This window comes from Nerophis lumbriciformis, linkage group LG19 (genome assembly GCF_033978685.3).
Source record: "Nerophis lumbriciformis linkage group LG19, RoL_Nlum_v2.1, whole genome shotgun sequence".
Classification (NCBI taxonomy): domain Eukaryota; kingdom Metazoa; phylum Chordata; class Actinopteri; order Syngnathiformes; family Syngnathidae; genus Nerophis; species Nerophis lumbriciformis.
In genome coordinates this window covers 43,279,125-43,293,336 of record NC_084566.2, presented here as the reverse complement: position 1 = coordinate 43,293,336, position 14,212 = coordinate 43,279,125, and positions in this window count along the sequence as shown.

Here is a 14,212-nt window from a genome sequence, read left to right as displayed (position 1 = left end):
ATGATTTTAGCTTGTCCTGAACAATTTGGAGCTAATCCTCCTTTTTCATTGTCCCATTTAAAGCAGCAGTTCCATTGGCAGCAAATCAGGCCCAGAGCATAACACTACCACCACCATGCTTGACGGTAGTTATGGTGTTCCTGGGATTAAAGGCCTCACCTTTTCTCCTCCAAACATATTGCTGGGTATTGTGGCCAAACAGCTCCATTTTTGTTTCATCTGACATCACATGGACAAAGATAAGACCTTTTGGAAGAAAATTCTGCAGTCAGATGAAATTAAAATTGACCACAATACCCAGCAATATGTTTGGAGGAGAAAAGGTGAGGCCTGACATCCACTAGCTCACCTGGTGTAGGCCAATCCATGCAAACGTAGAGTTTGGTTACATGTCCCTTAGCAAGTTTACCTGCAATAAGGCGCTTTTGGTAGCCATCCACAAGCTTTTGCTTGAATTTTTGACCACTCCTCTTGACAAAATTGGTGCAGTTCAGCTAAATGTGTTGCTTTTCTGACATGGACTTGTTTCTTCAGCATTGTCCACACCTTTTAAGTCAGGACTTTGGGAAGGCCATTCTAAAACCGTCATTCTAGCCTGATTTAGCCATTCCTTTACCACTTTTGACGTGTGTTTTGGGTCATTGTCCTGTTGGATCACCCAACTGCGCCCAAGACCCAACCTCCGGGCTGATGATTTTAGCTTGTCCTGAAGAATTTGGAGCTAATCCTCCTTTTTCATTGTCCCATTTAAAGCAGCAGTTCCATTGGCAGCAAAACAGGCCCAGAGCATAACACTACCACCACCATGCTTGACGGTAGGGATGGTGTTCCTGGGATTAAAGGCCTCACCTTTTCTCCTCCAAACATATTGCTGGGTATTGTGGCCAAACAGCTCCATTTTTGTTTCATCCGAAGGTCTTATGTTTGTCCATTGGAATGCGCCCTCATCTTTGCGTCCTGACGAGCGCACCGCGGGCCACGCCCACAGGCGCTCTCTCTCTCCGCCTGCAGACAATCTGCAATCCGCACACCTGCCATCCCGCGCCGGAATATAGTCTTCTGTACCCAATCTGCCTTCGTCCCTGCGTGATCGAGCTGTGCGCCTCGACTTCTCTTTTGGACTTTGGACTGCCACCCTCGATCCTCGACCCCTCACATGGACTCGGACTCTGACGCCTCTCTCTCTCGCCCTGGACCATCTGCCTGCCCCATGGACTGCCTCGTTCCTTCGCTCTCACACCAACATTTACGGAAAAACGCTCCAGTACATACAGTATTGTGGCCAAATTTTTGTTTCATCTGACCACAGAACTTTCCTCCAGAAGGTCTTATTTTTGTCCATGTGATGTCAGATGAAACAATCCAGTAAAAATGTCATGGTTGTATGAATGTTCCTATTTCTGTGTTACATGTATCCCCTTTAATACACGTTTTAAGATCACATCTACTACATTTGGAGAAATAGCGTAATTAATTCTACAGGAACAAGATATTTCAAAACCCCAGTCAAACAGTGGAAAGAGAAAGCTGAAGTAGAATGAAGCAACAGGATGGGTATGACACAGTGTATTGTATTCTACTTCTTACAAAGACATCATGTACATATCCTTTTGACAAGGATATTTTATACAAATGAAACTTGAATATACTTTGGAGTAGTCAGTGTACAGCTTGTGTACAAGCATATACTTACCACTCACAGGTCTTTGGCTGCATGAAAGCTGCCGGCATTGGGGTAAACAGGAATTCTAACATGGTGACATTCCCTTTCTCGAGAAACCGAGTAGCGTGACCGCATCGTAAGATGGAAACGAGTCCAAACACACCTCCAAGGTAGTGAATTACTGAGGAAACTGAAGGTGATAAGTCACCAAGTGTGCCTCCATACCACAACTTAGTTGAGCACCTTTGGGGCATACTCATCAGAAGGGTAGGATAGGTCTTTATTGTCATTGCACAAGTACAACAAAATTATGTTTTCAGCACAACCCGTTCAAGATGAGACAAACAAACAGTGTACAGGGTTACAGAACAGAAGCCGAAGACGCCCCGTAAAAGATAAGAAAAAGGTAAAACGCTGGGGAAGAAGATGAGTAAAAAAAATACAATCTAGACTGGGCTCCTAAGGGGGCCTAGTCTGGAGTGGGAAAAAAACCTCCATGCCATGCACACATAAACACGTTACATTTAATCACGACAAACTCACAACAAAGGGGCGGGGGAGTTGGGGCCCGGGAGGTCGACTGCTGCTATGAAGCGCTGCCAGTTGACCATCACCCCGAAGGGGAAACAAGTGGTGGTGAAGGCGTGGGGTGGGGAAGGTGTGTGTGTGTGTGTATGTGCACAATTGTCTTGGGTGTGATGATGTAATGTTCATAGGCTGAGGCCGATCTGCAAAAGTTTGACTCCAGGTGTCGTTGAGGACGGAGGGAGGTCAAAAGCGTCCATCATTGAGGTTTTTTCAGAACAAGGCACAATGTTTACGTGCGAACTAACAAATGTCACAAAGGACGGGATTGCGCTAAAGGACAAAGAATCCTTTGTAATACGTGTGAGTGTCAACTAGGGTTGTGCGGCATACCGGTACTAGTATAGCACAGCGATACTAATGAGTCATATTCGGTACTGTACCGCCTCTAAAAAGCACCGGTCCACTAATTATTTTAGATCCACTATGGACTGGACTCTCACGCTATTATGTTAGATCCACTATGGACTGGACTCTCACACTATTATGTTAGATCCACTATGGACTGGACTCTCACACTATTATGTTAGATCCACTATGGACTGGACTCTCACTATTATGTTAGATCCACTATGGACTGGACTCTCACACTATTATGTTAGATCCACTATGGACTGGACTCTCCCTATTATGTTAGATCCACTATGGACTGGACTCTCACACTATTATGTTAGATCCACTATGGACTGGACTCTTACACTATTATGTTAGATCCACTATGGACTGTACTCTCACTATTATGTTAGATCCACTATGGACTGGACTCTCACACTATTATGTTAGATCCACTATGGACTGGACTCTCTCACTATTATGTTAGATCCACTATGGACTGGACTCTCACACTATTATGTTAGATCCACTATGGACTGGACTCTCACACTATTATGTTAGATCCACTATGGACTGTACTCTCACACTATTATGTTAGATCCACTATGGACTGGACTCTCACAATATTATGTTAGATCCACTATGGACTGGACTCTCACACTATTATGTTAGATCCACTATGGACTGGACTCTCACACTATTATGTTAGATCCACTATGGACTGGACTCTCACTATTATGTTAGATACACTATGGACTGGTCTGTCACTATTATGTTAGATCCACTATGGACTGGACTCTCACTATTATGTTAGATCCACTATGGACTGGACTCTCACACTATTATGTTAGATCCACTATGGACTGGACTCTCACACTATTCTGTTAGATCCACTATGGACTGGACTCTCACACTATTATGTTAGATCCACTATGGACTGGACTCTCACACTATTATGTTAGATCCACTATGGACTGGACTCTCACTATTATGTTAGATCCACTATGGACTGGACTCTCACACTATTATGTTAGATCCACTATGGACTGGACTCTCACAATATTATGTTAGATCCACTCGACGTCCATTGCACCAGTCGCCCTCTTTGGGATAGAGCTTGAACTTCATTTCAACCCACCCAGAGAAGGGAATTGGTGTTTGGTTTACTGCCCTCCCTTCCAGAGTCTTAGGACTTATCAGCTCCAAACATGTTGTTTACGCCACCTTTCGTTTACGAGGCATACCTACGGTTGATAGGGATACGTTATACAAAGGAAACTTGAATGTACTTTAAGTTAAAGTACCAATGATTCCAACCCTTGATGCAGAGTGCCAAGCAGGTAGGTAATGGCTCCCATTTGTATAGTCTTTGGTATGACTCGGCCAGGGTTTGAACTCACAACCTACCCATCTCAGGGCGGACACTCTAACCACTAGGCCACTGAGTAGGTTTAGGGTAGTCGGTGTATAGCTTGTACATACATATTTACTATCCACTGAAAATGACTCAACCCATACATTATTTCTACATTTGTTTGTCTGACAGATTGAGCACAGGAAGTGAACAATCAAATCTGAAACAGAGCAACTCTTGTTCGGACATGTTGAATTGGAATTTTGGACCATTTGATGCACCGTATTGTAACTGTGTGCATGTTTGAAGTAAACAGATACTACAACATAACTATAACTGTTATAGTCCAGAGGGCAAATGAGTACCAAGATAAAGTACTGCCTGCAGTCAAGGTGGTGGTGGCAGTGGTGAGGACTTTAGCTACGTGAGGGCTGCCGGCAATGGGAAAGACAGGAATTACAACAACATGCGGTTCCCTTTCTTGGGAAACTGGGAGGCAGGGATGTTTCGCAACATGGAAACAAGTCGGAACACACCCTCTCAGATGGTGTGTTGCTGAGGAAGCTGAAGGTCATAGTCACCTGGTGGGTTGCTTGGAATTCTGGGCCCCCTGAAAGAATATGGGTGTGGGCCCCTCTAACCCATTCATTGCCACCTTCAGTTTTCTTGTTTACCAGACGGTTCCTGGTGTAATACACCCAATTGTTTCATTTTTTTACAACTTAACGAGTCAGAGTATAATTATATCAATTATTAGTTGTCTTATTCTCATTTCACTGATTTGCAACACTTTTATTACACCTTTGATTACAAATACCTTTTCAATTAACCACTCAAAAAATAAGGATAGTTACTATTTATTATATCCAATCAATCAATGAATGTTTACTTATATAGCCCTAAATCACGAGTGTCTCAAAGGGCTGCACAAGCCACAACGACATCCTCGGCTCAGATCCCACATCAGGGCAAGAAAAAACTCAACCCAATGGGATGACAATGAGAAAACTTGGAGGGGACCGCAGATGTGGGGACCTCCCTTGGTGACCGGTGCAATGGACGTTTAGTGAATCTAGCATAATAGTGTGAGAGTCCAGTCCATAGTGGATCTAGCATAAGAGTGATACTCCAGTCCATAGTGGATCTAACATAATAGTGTGAGAGTCCAGTCCATAGTGGATCTAACATAATAGTGTGAGAGTCCAGTCCATAGTGGATATAACATAATAGTGTGAGAGTCCAGTCCATAGTGGATCTAACATAATAGTGTGAGAGTCCAGTCCATAGTAGATCTAACATAATAGTGTGAGAGTCAAGTCCATAGTGGATTTAACATAATAGTGGGAGTCCAGTCCATAGTGGATCTAACATAATAGTGAGAGTCCAGTCCATAGTGGATCTAACATAATAGTGTGAGAGTCCAGTCCATAGTGGATCTAACATAACAGTGAAAGTACAGCATTATTCACATGTGAATAATATAAATACAGTCTATTATACAGCATTATTCACATGTGAATAATATAAATAAAGTCTATTATACAGCATTATTCACATGTGAATAATATAAATACAGTCCATTATACAGCATTATTCACATGTGAATAATATAAATACAGTCTATTATACAGCATTATTCACATGTGAATAACACAAATACAGTCTATTATACATCATTATTCACATGTGAATAATATAAATACAGTCTATTATACAGCATTATTCACATGTCAAAAATATAAATACAGTCTATTATACAGCATTATTCACATGTGAATAATATAAATACAGTCTATTATACAGCATTATTCACATGTGAATAATATAAATACAGTCTATTATACAGCATTATTCACTTGTGAATAATATAAATACAGTCTATTATACAGCATTATTCACATGTGAATAATATAAATACAGTCTATTATACAGCATTATTCACTTGTGAATAATATAAATACAGTCTATTATACAGCATTATTCACATGTCAAAAATATAAATACAGTCTATTATACAGCATTATTCACATGTGAATAATATAAATACAGTCTATTATACAGCATTATTCACATGTGAATAATATAAATACAGTCTATTATACAGCATTATTCACATGTCAAAAATATAAATACAGTCTATTATACAGCATTATTCACATGTGAATAATATAAATACAGAGTATTATACAGCATTATTTACATGTGAATAATATAAATACAGTCTATTATACAGCATTATTAACATGTCAAAAATATAAATACAGTCTATTATACAGCATTACTCACATGTGAATAATATAAATACATTCTATTATACAGCATTATTCACATGTCAAAAATATAAATACAGTCTATTATACATCATTATTCATATGTGAATAATATAAATACAGAGTATTATACAGCATTATTCACATGTGAATAACATAAATACAGTCTATTATACAGCATTATTCACATGTGAATAATATAAATACAGTCTATTATACATCATTATTCACATGTGAATAACATTAATACAGTCTATTATACATCATTATACACATGTGAATAAAATAAATACAGTCTATTATACAGCATTATTCCCATGTCAAAAATATAAATACAGTCTATTATACAGAATTATTCACATGTGAATAATATAAATACAGTCTATTATACAGCATTATTCACATGTCAAAAATATAAATACAGCCTATTATACAGAATTATTCACATGTGAATAATATAAATACAATCTATTATACAGCATTATTCACATGTTAAAAATATAAATACAGTCTATTATACAGCATTATTCACATGTGAATAATATAAATACAGATTATTATACAGCATTATTCACATGTGAATAACATAAATACAGTCTATTATACAGCATTATTCACATGTGAATAACATAAATACAGTCTATTATACAGCATTATTCACATGTGAATAATATAAATACAGTCTATTATACAGCATTATTCACATGTGAAAAATATAAATACAGTCTATTATACAGCATTATTCACATGTGAATAATATAAATACAGTCTATTATACAGCATTATTCACATGTGAATAATATAAATACAGTCTATTATACAGCATTATTCACATGTGAATAACATTAATACAGTCTATTATACAGCATTATTCACATGTGAGTAACATAAATACAGTCTATTATACAGCATTATTCACATGTGAATAACATAAATACAGTCTATTATACAGCATTATTCACATGTGAATAATATAAATACAGTCTATTATACAGCATTATTCACATGCGAATAATATAAATACAGTCTATTATACAGCATTATTCACATGTCAAAAATATAAATACAGCCTATTATACAGCATTATTCACATGTGAATAATATAAATACAGCCTATTATACAGCATTATTCACATGTGAATAATATAAATACAGTCTATTATACAGCATTATTCACATGTGAATAATATAAATACAGTCAATTATACAGCATTATTCACATGTGAATAACATAAATACAGTCTATTATACAGCATTATTCACATGTCAAAAATATAAATACAGTCTATTATACAGCATTATTCACATGTGAATAATATAAATACAGAGTATTATACAGCATTATTCACATGTGAATAATATAAATACAGTCTATTATACAGCATTATTCACATGTGAATAACATAAATACAGTCTATTATACAGCATTATTCACATGTGAATAACATAAATACAGTCTATTATGCAGCATTATTCACATGTGAATAATATAAATACAGTCTATTATACAGCATTATTCACATGTGAATAATATAAATGCAGTCTATTATACAGCATTATTCACATGTGAATAATATAAATAGTCTATTATACAGCATTATTCACATGTGAATAATATAAATACAGTCTATTATACAGCATTATTCACATGTGAATAATATAAATACAGTCTATTATACAGCATTATTCACAGGTGAATAACATAAATACAGCCTATTATACAGAATTATTCACATGTGAATAATATAAATACAATCTATTATACAGCATTATTCACATGTTAAAAATATAAATACAGTCTATTATACAGCATTATTCACATGTGAATAATATAAATACAGATTATTATACAGCATTATTCACATGTGAATAACATAAATACAGTCTATTATACAGCATTATTCACATGTGAATAACATAAATACAGTCTATTATACAGCATTATTCACATGTGAATAATATAAATACAGTCTATTATACAGCATTATTCACATGTGAATAATATAAATACAGTCTATTATACAGCATTATTCACATGTGAATAATATAAATACAGTCTATTATACAGCATTATTCACATGTGAATAATATAAATACAGTCTATTATACAGCATTATTCACATGTGAATAACATAAATACAGTCTATTATACAGCATTATTCACATGTGAGTAACATAAATACAGTCTATTATACAGCATTATTCACATGTGAATAACATAAATACAGTCTATTATACAGCATTATTCACATGTGAATAATATAAATACAGTCTATTATACAGCATTATTCACATGCGAATAATATAAATACAGTCTATTATACAGCATTATTCACATGTCAAAAATATAAATACAGCCTATTATACAGCATTATTCACATGTGAATAATATAAATACAGCCTATTATACAGCATTATTCACATGTGAATAATATAAATACAGTCTATTATACAGCATTATTCACATGTGAATAATATAAATACAGTCAATTATACAGCATTATTCACATGTGAATAACATAAATACAGTCTATTATACAGCATTATTCACATGTCAAAAATATAAATACAGTCTATTATACAGCATTATTCACATGTGAATAATATAAATACAGAGTATTATACAGCATTATTCACATGTGAATAATATAAATACAGTCTATTATACAGCATTATTCACATGTGAATTACATAAATACAGTCTATTATACAGCATTATTCACATGTGAATAATATAAATACAGTCTATTATACAGCATTATTCACATGTGAATAATATAAATACAGTCTATTATACTGCATTATTCACATGTGAATAATATAAATACAGTCCATTATACAGATTTATTTACATGTGAATAATATAAATACAGTCTATTATACAGCATTATTCACATGTGAATTACATAAATACAGTCTATTATACAGCATTATTCAGATGTGAATAATATAAATACAGTCTCTTATACAGCATTATTTACATGTGAATAATATAAATAGTCTATTATACAGCATTATTCACATGTGAATAATATAAATACAGTCTATTATACAGCATTATTCACATGTGAATAACATAAATACAGTCTATTATACAGCATTATTCACATGTCAAAAATATAAATACAGTCTATTATACAGCATTATTCACATGTGAATAATATAAATACAGTCTATTATACAGCATTATGTGACCAATTTAAATCTAAGACTATATGTAACAATCTAAGTCTCTGAACATGAAGTGATGAAGGCTACTCAGATGAGAGGTGAAACATCTTCTAAGACAAACCAAACAGTCCAGTTGTGAGGATTGAACACCCTGAGAGTACAAAGACCTGAGGATACCATGACCTGAGACTACAATGTCCTGAGACTACAATGACCTGAGACTACAATTCCCTGGGATTACAATGACCTAAGACTACAATACCCTGAGACTACAATGACCTGAGACTACAATGACCTGAGACTACAAAGATCTAAGACTACAATGACCTGAGACTACAAAGACCTGAGACTACAATGCCCTGAGACTACAAAGACCTGATGAATGACAACATTCCTGCCACTTCCATTTGACACATTATACTATTTTTATCATGCATTTTATTGGCAATTCCACAATAATATGATACCGTGGCCTTAATACTGTTCAAATATCGTACCGTTACATTATTATTACATCCCTACTGATCACAAAATAAGAGGATGTCTCGTGTAGTTCTGCCTTTTGTCCCACAGATGGCGCTGTTTCACTGCAGGGAAGAAGGCTGTTTGCCCCTCTGAAGTACTGTACTTTCATTAGATGTTCAAATCATTGCAGTAATAATGCAGTTAAGTCACATTGTAATTGCATTATTGGAACTAAGTTGTAAAAGTCATAATAGGATTAATAAAAGTTTTTTTTATTCCGATATGCATAGCCACATTCCCACTTACATGGTTGTGGATCAGGGAGCTCTTTTTTTCCACATCAAATATCCTGATTTTAGCATTTTAAAGAGTGCAGTATTTCAGTTGGGTCAAGGACTACTTGTCCAAGTTTTGTTCTCGGACAGTGAGTGTGTTTAAATAGACTTGAGGACTCTCGATATCCATCCATCCATCCATCTTCTTCCGCTTATCCGAGGTTGGGTCGCGGGGGCAGCAGCTTAAGCAGGGAAGCCCAGACTTCCCTCTCCCCAGCCACTTCGTCCAGCTCCTCCCGGGGGATCCCGAGGCGTTCCCAGGCCAGCCGGGAGAGATAGTCTTCCCAGCGTGTCCTGGGTCTTCCCCGTGGCCTCCTACCGGTCGGACGTGCCCGAAACACCTCCCTAGGGAGGCGTTCGGGTGGCATCCTGACCAGATGCCCGAACCACCTCATCTGGCTCCTCTCGATATCGTAAAGCAGAGGTGTGGACTCGAGTCACATGACTTGGACTCGAGTCAGACTCGAGTCATGAATTTGATGACTTTAGACTCGACTCGACAAAATGTAAAAAGACTTGCAACCCGACTTAGACTTTAACATCAATGACTTGTGACTTCACTTGGACTTGAGCCTTTTGAATTGACATGACTTGACATGACTTGCTACTTTCCCCAAAACCCAAAGATGAAAAAGTTATTCGGGAGCGCTCCGTATTTTTCATTGTGTACTTGTCTATCAGCGTTGCGTGTGTCAGCTGGTGTGCTCTCAGTACAACAGCCAATCAAATTAGATCTACTTTGTTTTCATCACACAGCATTCATCCAATCAAATTGCAGGAAGAAGACATGTCCAAACCACACGCCAGTGAACAAAAAATGATGCCTAAAATAATTTCGTTTGGGTATAAAAATTACGAGGTGGTCAACACAAAACGGTTTGCAGTATGCAACACATGCGGTTCCAAAATGACTGATGGAGAGGCAACAACTTCCAACTTCGTCCGGCATTTGAAGTTGCACAAAGAAGGGTAAGTTTTGAATGTAAGATAACGTTTATTGGCTAAGTAACGTGACTTTTATTTGCTGTGTAGTTAAATCAGTGAGGCTGTAAACTCACTGCTAACGTTATAACGTTATTGCAAACACGGGAATCTGTTGCAGTTCACTACCTTATTCATACTTTTTGTTCAGTGATTTTTTTTAAAGCAGGGTTACGTTAGTCAATATATCACACGTAACGTTAGACGGCGGTCAGCAGCACCGCGTATTTTAGTCACCTAAAAAAAGACAAAAATAGTCAAATAAAGGTCAGTTAAAATGTATACTATATTATGAATATGTGTACCGTTTTAGCTAGCTTTCTGACATACTGTTGGTTGTTTACCTCAGTGGTCCCCAACCACCGGGCCGCGGCCCGGTACTGGTCCATGGATCGATTGGTATCGGGCCGCACAAGAAATAATTTTTTTTAATTTTCTTTTTTTAATTAAATCAACATAAAAAACACAAGATACACTTACAAGTAGTGCACCAACCCAAAATAACTCTCTCCCCCCTTTTGTTCTGGGCATTGAACATGAAGACTCTTCCTTCACTGTTCCGAGTGGCCATGAGAATCTTGGCAGTGCCTGCCTCCAGTGCTCCAGTGGAGCGAGTTTTCAGCCATGGTGGCATCATACTACGCCCCCATTGTGCACAAATGACTGACAGACTCTTGGCTAATTTGGTCTTTTGCAAATGCAATGCAGCATAGGGCCCTGACATATAAAAAGTACAACTTTTTTGTTATGTTCACGTATATGTCATGTTTTTTCACTTTTGTACAAATAAGTACATTTGCACTTTATTTTTCAATGTGTTTGTTCTGTAAAGGAATGAGTTAATGTTTAAAATGACTGGTTAATAGTGCTATTATAAAGTGCAATGTCAGCACAATTTTGCTTTCCTGCAATTTAAAATGCACTTGTTTTAATAAATAAATACAGCGTTTGAAAAGCATACACAATCTGTGTTAATATATTAGTCTGTGGTTAAAAGGACTTGAAAGGACTCGAAACTCAAAATGCAGGACTTAGGACTTGACTTGAGACTTTCCAGTCTTGACTTTGGACTTGACTCGGGGGCTTGCCTGTCTTGACTCGGGACTTGACTCGGACTTGAGGGCAAAGACTTGAGACTTACTTGTGACTTGCAAAACAATGACTTGGTCCCACCTCTGTCGTAAAGTGACAAAACAAAAATAAAAACTTGCCTCTTTTAAAAGTAGCAGTATGGAAAAAGAAGTTGCCTCAGTATTGAAGATATGATAATATATATATATCTGATTCATAACACCAAAAGACTCCCAAAGTTTGCAAATAAATAGATATGATCAAAATAGCATCAATCTCACCGAGCCATTTTGAGGGATAATAAGCAAGCCAGTCATGTGATCCGAGACGTAACGTTAGGAACCACAGATCCCTTCCCCATCAACAACAATACCAATCGAACAGACTTTGGGAGAGTCAGCAACAATCACTTTGGGAACAAAAATGATGATCCAGGACGTAATATTTTTGAGCCCGAACACAAAGAGGACGAACGATACGTTTTGGGAAAAAATTATGATCCAGGACGTTATATTTTTGAGCCCGAACACAAAGAGGACGAGCAATACGTTTTGGGAAAAAAATTATGATCCAGGACGTTATATTTTTGAGCCCGAACACAAAGAGGACGAGCAATACATTTTGGGGAAAAATTATGATCCAGGACGTAATATTTTTGAGCCCGAACACAAAGAGGACGAGCGATACGTTTTGGGAAAAAATGATGATCCAGGACGTTATATTTTTGAGCCCGAACACAAAGAGGACGAGCGATACGTTTTGGGAAAAAATTATGATCCAGGACGTTATATTTTAGAGCCCGAACACAAAGAGGACGAGCGATGCGTTTTGGGAAAAAATGATGATCCAGGACGTTATATTTTTGAGCCCGAACACAAAGAGGACGAGCGATACGTTTTGGGAAAAAATTATGATCCAGGACGTTATATTTTTGAGCCCGAACACAAAGAGGACGAGCGATACGTTTTGGGAAAAAATTATGATCCAGGACGTTATATTTTTGAGCCCGAACACAAAGAGGACGAGCGATACGTTTTGGGAAAAAATTATGATCCAGGACGTTATATTTTTGAGCCCGAACACAAAGAGGACGAGCGATACGTTTTGGGAAAAAATTATGATCCAGGACGTTATATTTTTGAGCCCGAACACAAAGAGGACGAGCGATACGTTTTGGGGAAAAATTATGATCCAGGACGTTATATTTTTGAGCCCGAACACAAAGAGGACGAGCGATACGTTTTGGGAAAAAATTATGATCCAGGACGTTATATTTTTGAGCCCGAACACAAAGAGGACGAGCGATACGTTTTGGGAAAAAAATTATGATCCAGGACGTTATATTTTTGAGCCCGAACACAAAGAGGACGAGCGATACGTTTTGGGGAAAAATTATGATCCAGGACGTTATATTTTTGAGCCCGAACACAAAGAGGACGAGCGATACGTTTTGGGAAAAAATTATGATCCAGGACGTTATATTTTTGAGCCCGAACACAAAGAGGACGAGCGATACGTTTTGGGAAAAAATTATGATCCAGGACGTTATATTTTTGAGCCCGAACACAAAGAGGACGAGCGATACGTTTTGGGAAAAAAATTATGATCCAGGACGTTATATTTTTGAGCCCGAACACAAAGAGGACGAGCGATACGTTTTGGGAAAAAATTATGATCCAGGACGTTATATTTTTGAGCCCGGACACAAAGAGGACGAGCGATACGTTTTGGGAAAAAATTATGATCCAGGACGTTATATTTTTGAGCCCGAACACAAAGAGGACGAGCGATACGTTTTGGGAAGAAATTATGATCCAGGACGTTATATTTTTGAGCCCGAACACAAAGAGGACGAGCAATACGTTTTGGAATAAAAATTATGATCCAGGACGTTATATTTTTGAGCCCGAACACAAAGCGGACGAGCGATACGTTTTAAAAGTCGAGTGATGGATGCTGTTTCATTGTGACACTGTAGCATTAG